Below are 7,794 nucleotides of genomic sequence, written 5' to 3'. Positions count from 1 at the left end.
ATTTTTGCACTGTGTAAAGGTGAGGCAAATACACAATAAAATACACTTTATTTTCAAAACACCAACTTATGAATCCAGCATTACCAACATCATCTTACCTAACATCATTCCCATCAGTCAAACATAGAATGCGGCATCTGCAGTCTGGAAACATCCGTTTGACCTCAGCGAGTTCTGTGATTGCATGATTTAGTGCATCATACAGCCGAGTTTTGCCATCCGCCTGCAGATCTTTAACATATTCCTGAAAAAAAGGAAAAACACTGACATAATGCACTAGTTAAAATCTAACCGTTTTCACTCTAATCAGCTGCAGCAAACAGAGGAGACACAAAGTGAGGTTTGGTTTTATTTTGCAATGACATGAGTGACATACAGTATGTAGTGGCATATTGATAATAAACCATAATCTTTGGTGCCAGCTGTGTGTTCATGTGTACTGGTACCTCTCCACGGGTCCAAGGAAAAGGCTGTGTGAGGTACAGGGGTTGGAGAATGAAACTGAAGCACCTGGTTTTAGAGCACAATAATTGATTGTGGTGACGGACAGTTCTGGTGGAAACAGGAGAGTTGAGGTGCACATTGAATTCTGGGTGATTTGATCAGCCGTGGTTTTATGTTTTTTGGATACAATCCGGGTTAGCACCCGAACATCCCTTTCAGACAGCTTCCTCTTACAGCGTCCACAGTTAATCCTGTTGGATGTGGTTGGTCCTTCTTGGTGGTATGCTGACATTACCCTGGATACAGTGGCTCTTGATGCATCACAAAGACTTGCTGTCTTGGTCACAGATGCTCCAGCAAGACGTGCACCAACAATTTGTCCTCTTTTGAACTCTGGTATGTCCCCCATAATGTTGTGTGCATTGTAATATTTAGAGCAGAACTGTGCTCTTACCCTGCTAATTGAACCTTCACACTCTGCTCTTACTGGTGCAATGTGCAATTAATGAAGATTGAACACCAGGCTGTACGGTACAACAGTAGTGAGAAAAGATAATAAAACCAGAAATTACCTTGAATGTTTCCAGGTTATCTGTAAAGGTATGAAGAATGTTCACGGAAGAGTTGAATATGATCAGGCTGATCACATGATTGAAATCATAAGCACTGCTTCTGTTCGAGAAACTATCAAACACTTGTTTAACAGCATCGATTCGCGTCATCTGGCACTGAGAGTCGAAGCATTCCTCACTCATCGAGTAGCTCGAATCAAAGAGCACCTAAAAGAAAACAGAAAAGTGAAGCATTTTACAGGACTAGGACAGAAGATCTGCCCATTAAAGTCCTATAATTATTTCATTTGTTCATTTCTGTGTTGTAAAAGCCAACAAATGCAAGCATCTACAGATAAGCCATAACCCCGCAACATACATCACTTATAAAATGTAAAAATCTTGTGTTTAATGATTAAAATAGGAATGTAATGTTATGTATAATTATTATTTGCATGTATTATTGCTAGTATAGTAACACAATACACAAAAGACTGGTTACTAATCGTACTAATTGCTATTTATATATTTTTGTCATGTCTGGTGCTGAAAGCACACCTGTGGTTCCCACACTCAGCTCTACCTGCGTTAACCAAGCTTCCAACTACATTACCCAGAACGCACCACATCGTGACATCACACACTCCCGATCACGTGGTACACAGCATGACACCTCCAGGAAGTCCTGAGTATTGATTACCCCTCAGTATAAATAGACCACGCTCAATCCTCGCTGAGTAATTGTATTGGTTCTACCCTGCATTAATAAGCATTTCCATTGCCTGATTGTTATTCTGTGTATGATCCTTTTCCGTGTTTTTCCAACTTTGATTTTTGCCTTGCCCGTGTATTGGATTTTCTGTGTATGACCTGGACTGTTACTCGTTTGGATTTCTGCCTTCTCTGTGATACTCCCTGCTCGTGTATGAACTCTGGACTGTCTCCCGTTTATGGTATGGTTTTCCTGCTCAATGTTTCTCTGGTATTGACCTGGCTTGTTTTGACTACCCCTGCTGAATCTTTTAATAAAAGTTTTTTATCGTATCTGCACAAGTCTCCTCCTTGTCTGGCCCTGACAATTTATTTAACTTTTTACCCCGTTTTCTCCCCAGTTTCCACAACCAATTCCCCAATCCTGATTCATATGAACTCCTCCCATCACTAATAATGTTCCCAACACTGGAAGGTTGAGGATGAGCCTATGCCTGCTTTGATACATGGGAAGTCAAGCTCCGCCTCTTTTTCAGCTCCAAGCAATCAGCTGCAGTATTACTAGCCAGCATCACAGTGTATTCGGAGGAAAGCGCCAGACACCCAGCTCTGATACAACAGCCAACAGACGCCTGTACCGACCAGCATCACAATGCAGGAGTGATGAGGTGAGAGAGGGCCACCTACTGTACTGCTGTACCCACCCAGAGAGAAACAGCATGATCCACTGTACTCTCTCTCTCTCTCTCTCTCTCTCTCTCTCTCTCTCTCTCAGACTCCGGCTGCTGATGGATAACCTGGGTTTGAAACAGCGACATGTGTAACACAAAGTGTTATCAGATTAGGAGTATATGAGTTTCTGTAACATACCAATATGGCTTCTTTTGGTGTTCTTGTCACGTTGATTTTTGAGTCATCTCTTCTGTCTCTCAGCCTAGAAACACATGGATAAGTCATGTTTTAGGGACATACAATTACCTATGAACATACCTCTTTTGTAAAGAAGAGAAAGAATTTAAAAAATCACATTATAACTATTATATAGCTTGGAATTAGCCTGCTGTGTTCTTTTGTTGGTTTATTTCTACAGTGCTGGGTAGATTAGACACTGGATTAAGGTGTTTAATTCATTTAGGCGTAAAACTTTGTCATTTGGAATGTTTTACCTAATCCTAAGTTTTTGTAACAAATACTAAGGGTCCTGAAGAAAATCTGGCACCACTGAAATGTAACTACAACCATGCACTACTGACAGAGGTTATCTAAACTGCTCTACCCAGAACTAACAGAAGCTCTTTTATGACTCTTTTTTTTATTTTCTCATATTTCCCATAGCAGAACAGGATTTTATTATTTATTGACCAGTTGATGATACGTACTTATTGGCCAGCTCCTCAGGATCCACATTTTCTCTTTTTCCAGAAAGACAGTTGAACACCATGATGTATTTAGGGGTCATTTTGTCTTTGCAGGTGAACATGCCGACATTTTCTATAAGAGTGAAAATAAATCAAATATAAAATATTCCAACTTGTTAGGAATTTATTAAACTTGTTCGGAAGTGTTCTTTTATTATTAACCACAAGTAAGGAATCAGAGCCAGTAAAATAAGGGTCAGTGACAGAACTGAGACCAGAGCCTGGGTTAGAATTATGTAACCCAGCTGTTTAATGTAAAGTTACCTCTTAATTAAGCGCTGCCCCTTTAATAAAACCACAGCAGTTTTCACACACACTCAGCACACTTTCTGTCAGTTTTAGCTCCAGCTACCTTTATATCATTAACTCGTGTTTACTGATTCTCCTGCTAGGTGAGCATTGTCTGCTTATAGGGCATCCTAGTGCATAATTATGAAGAGCTTTATATGTTTTATTTGTTTCATAAAACTCCTGTTTATCTGCTCTGTATTAATGGATTATATGCTCTCTACATGCTTTAAATATAAGCATTTAGTTAATGTGTTTTTAGTGAAATGTTAAATGTGTTTTAATGAATTTAAATGCTATTTATATGCTTTAAATATAAGCATTTAGTTAATGTGTTTTTAGTGAAATGTTAAATGTGTTTTAATGAATTTAAATGCTATTTATATGCTTTAAATATAAGCATTTAGTTAATGTGTTTTTAGTGAAATGTTAAATGTGTTTTAATGAATTTAAATGCTATTTATATGCTTTAAATATAAGCATTTAGGTATTTTCTATAAGAAACATTCAAAAAGTGTACGTAAGCTTATTGTAAAACAGTATTTTGGGTAATGTGTACTTATTGATTTAGTGTTCCAAATAGTATTTTTTTTCTTTTCCTCCAATTTTTCCCGAGTATGAATTGTTTAAGGACTGTTCCAATACCTTTTTTTGTCTACTTCACAAACACTTTAAGTATCTGGTCTCTGAGAAAGAAAAAAAAATTCAAGGTTGAAGAGCTCTTACATATTGTTCAGTGAATATATATATATATATATATATATATATATATTTGGGCTTAATCTCATTCATACAAGGTGAATTCAGGGAAATGTGACTGTGCACATTTTATATATATGTTTTTTGTTGTGGCTCTTCTATTTGGATTGAAACATTTTAAAGCTTGGTTACATAAATACTAAGAAAAGCGTTTAATGTTCTTCCTACCTTCAGTGAGATGCACCAGGCATGGTGCCTCAACTCCAAGTCTCTTCAGCTGTAATGGTGGATATATCCGTATGTGAGGGTACTTTGCACGATTCTCATTCAACTGGGAATATATGTTCCCTGGATTCATCCTAAATCTAAAAAAATCTATATTTAGAATCGTTAATAACATTTACTGTTTTAATTTTACCAAGTAAAATAAAAACAGCTCATACCTGCTGATTGGTTGATCAGCATCATAAGAAATCCACAGTGGGAAAGTATCGACTGATGGTGGGAGACTGAGCAGAATCTTCTCAATATCTGTCGCTCTTTGAATGGATGACTCTCTCAGGTTCTCATCAGTACAGTTGGGGATTTTCTCACCCCCTAGTGAATCATAGTATATATTATATTATACAGTGACTTATAGAGTTCTGAACACCAAACAGAAACATGTTTAGAAAAGTTCTTACTTTTTATTTTCTCCAGAACGTACGTCCTTTCAAAGACCTCAGGCAGTCCAGGAACTCTCACCGGCTCAGAGAGACGCTGGAATGTGGACTGAGACTTCAGATATATTGGAGCGTAATTTTCCTGCTCTGAGCTCTCGTTCTGAAAACAGAAGCAGGACTTTTATGAGTTTCTTTGATTTTATCAAATTGAAAAGCTCTGGAATATAATCAAGAGGAAGATGGATGATCACAAACCATCAAACCACCAAACTGAACTGCTTGAATTTTTGCACCAGGAGTAAAGCAGCATAAAGTTATCCAAAAGCAGTGTGTAAGACTGGTGGAGGAGAACATGATGCCAAGATGCATGAAAAAAACTGTGATTAAAAACCAACCAGGGTTATTCCACCAAATATTGATTATTTCTGAACTCTTAAAACTTTATGAATATGAACTTGTTTTCTTTGCATTATTTGAGGTCTGAAAGTTCTGCATCTTTTTTTGTTATTTTAGTAATTTCTCATTTTCTGTAAATAAATGCTCTAAATGAGAATATTTTTATTTGTAATTTGGGAGAAATGTTGTCTGTAGTTTATAGAATAAAACAACAATGTTCATTTTACTCAAACATAAACCTATAAATAGTAAAATCAGAGAAACTGATTCAGAAACTGAAGTGATCTCTTCATTTTTACATTATATTCTTTTTCCAGAGCTGTGTATGACTGTTTCGGATCTACAAGCATGGCTGTAACATCTTTATGTACATTTCTGTTATTTGATTGTTTAGTTGTTCAGTAAATTAAATGCTTATACAGTAAATGTTGAGGAGAAAGTGATCCAGTCTCGATCTAAACCCAGCTATCAAATTTACTCCTTGCAGTTTAATCTGATATATATATATATATATATATATTAGCCAGATGACACTAATTAGTTACCCCAGCTATGGACAAACCCTGTCTCTGCTGCTCCATGCTGTTTACACACTGAGAGCTCAGTCTGTGCAGTGTTCACTGCTCACAGCCACATGACTCTGTCTACTAAATGTAGTGTTCTGTGTTACTGCACAGATATCAGCGCTGAAACACAGAATCTTCTCGCTACATTTGCTTTCTTGCTCCCGTGCCAGACAGCTCTGACCAGAAGTAAACAAACAAATCAACGGATCCGGACCATAGAAACCAACTACAGGTGTAAAAAACGAATAATAAATAACATTATTAATAATAATTTAAAATTAAATTAGAATTAAACAATAAATAATCAATTAAATAATAAATAAAAGTACTACTAATAAAAAAAGTAGGAGAGAGAGGTCACCATTTATTTTTTAAGTATTAGTCAACCAGTTAAGACTAATATTACCAGCGATCAGTATTTCTAATTCTAATAGTTCAGGTCTTGAAGCTGTTAAGTACAGCTTAGTAAGTTATTATAAAAAAGACCTGTAAACGCTACATAATTGGTTAATTGAACTGTTTAAATTAGATATTTAAGCAATAGAACACATGAGGGAGTGTGTTATCACGAATAACATCACGGCTGTGATTCGGTCGTAGACCATCAGACGGCAGTAACCGAGAGATTTTCTTTCCCTTTTTTCCAAAAAGACGAGTACACGCTGCGGGCTGCAGGCAAGCTTGCCGCAGCTAAGCGCTAGCCTGTGCTAAGCTAAGGCTGCTGCGGGTGTCCTGTGTATATATGTCGTTACTCGGCAACGCGTCATGATACAATTTTAGTGTGAGAAGGCCGTGACGTTATCACAAATATCAGCACGGCAAGAACACTTCTCAACCAATCAGATTGTGAGGTCGGAACTAACAAAACAAGATAATACAACTAAGTGCCTTTAAATGTGTAGAGTACGGGATCTCATTACCAGTGCTGGAGATCTACCACCCTGTATAGTGATTGTTTTATTATGTGTGTGTTAGATCTTAAAATATCCAGGGTAGTAGATCTTCAGGACCAGGAATGAGGACTCCTTGTCTAGGAGATAACAAGATGATGGTAGAAACTTGATTAGTTCAGAAACACATCAAAATATTTAGTGCTATTATTTTTTCTATATAGGTCTCGATGATAAACTCATAACACCTACCTTAACTAGTGCAAGATTTCCAGGATTAACTGCTATTTAAATAAATCCTACATTGATCTCACTCCCGAGCCTCTCTAAGCCCCACCCCTCACCTGAAATTGATTTTTTTACCTACCTGGTTTCTGTTCAGACAAAACGTTTTCATATACCTACCTCCCCCTGAGATAAAAGGTAAGCCCAGCAAACAGTGGAATGTTCAAAAACATCCCCATCTTCGATTATCCTGTCCCCGTATCTTCTAGTTGGGCTTGGCAACATTTCCCTGAAGAGGAAGTACAACCCTTCCACAATGGCTACCTGGAGAAATACAAAATAAACTCAATTAATCATCACAGTTCAACAAGTACAGTAAAACACACAGCTCAGCAAAGGCTTGTTAGTTGATTAGTTGGAATAGTTGTGATGTAATTAGTGTGTAATGGTCGTGTATTCTTTACGTACTGTCACGGTACGGGGGTCACAGTTTGGTTTGCGTAAATGCACGCAGAATACACGGTACACAGTCAGTCTATAGGAGACTTGTGAAACCAATGAACGCAACCTGGAAAGTGTAGCTGTAGCACTGTTGCTATTAGCAACTCGCTAATGATTTAGCCCATATCTTGCGCTGAGACTTTTAGCTCTGACTGGAAGTTGGAGCTCACAAGCAGAGAGCACAGGATCACAGATAATTCAGACTGTCCACAACAGTCGCTGTGCTGCCATAGGAAAATAACGATCGCCTGTCGCTTTCCGGTGTGAACGCAGGGTTAGGCGCTCATACTGTCTCTCTCAATCTCTCTCTCTCTCTGAGAAATTATACCACATCTAATGCTGATATTTCTTAAAAAGAACTCAAACACTGAAATGCATCCAGTAATATTATCAAGAAAACATATGTGTAGTTTAATCAGGTAAAGTTATGCTGTTGTTTTTGT

The sequence above is a fragment of the Astyanax mexicanus genome, unplaced genomic scaffold (genome assembly GCF_023375975.1).
Source record: "Astyanax mexicanus isolate ESR-SI-001 unplaced genomic scaffold, AstMex3_surface scaffold_39, whole genome shotgun sequence".
Taxonomy (NCBI): domain Eukaryota; kingdom Metazoa; phylum Chordata; class Actinopteri; order Characiformes; family Acestrorhamphidae; genus Astyanax; species Astyanax mexicanus.
The sequence above is the reverse complement of the archived record's forward strand: the minus strand, read 5'-3'. Positions refer to the sequence as shown.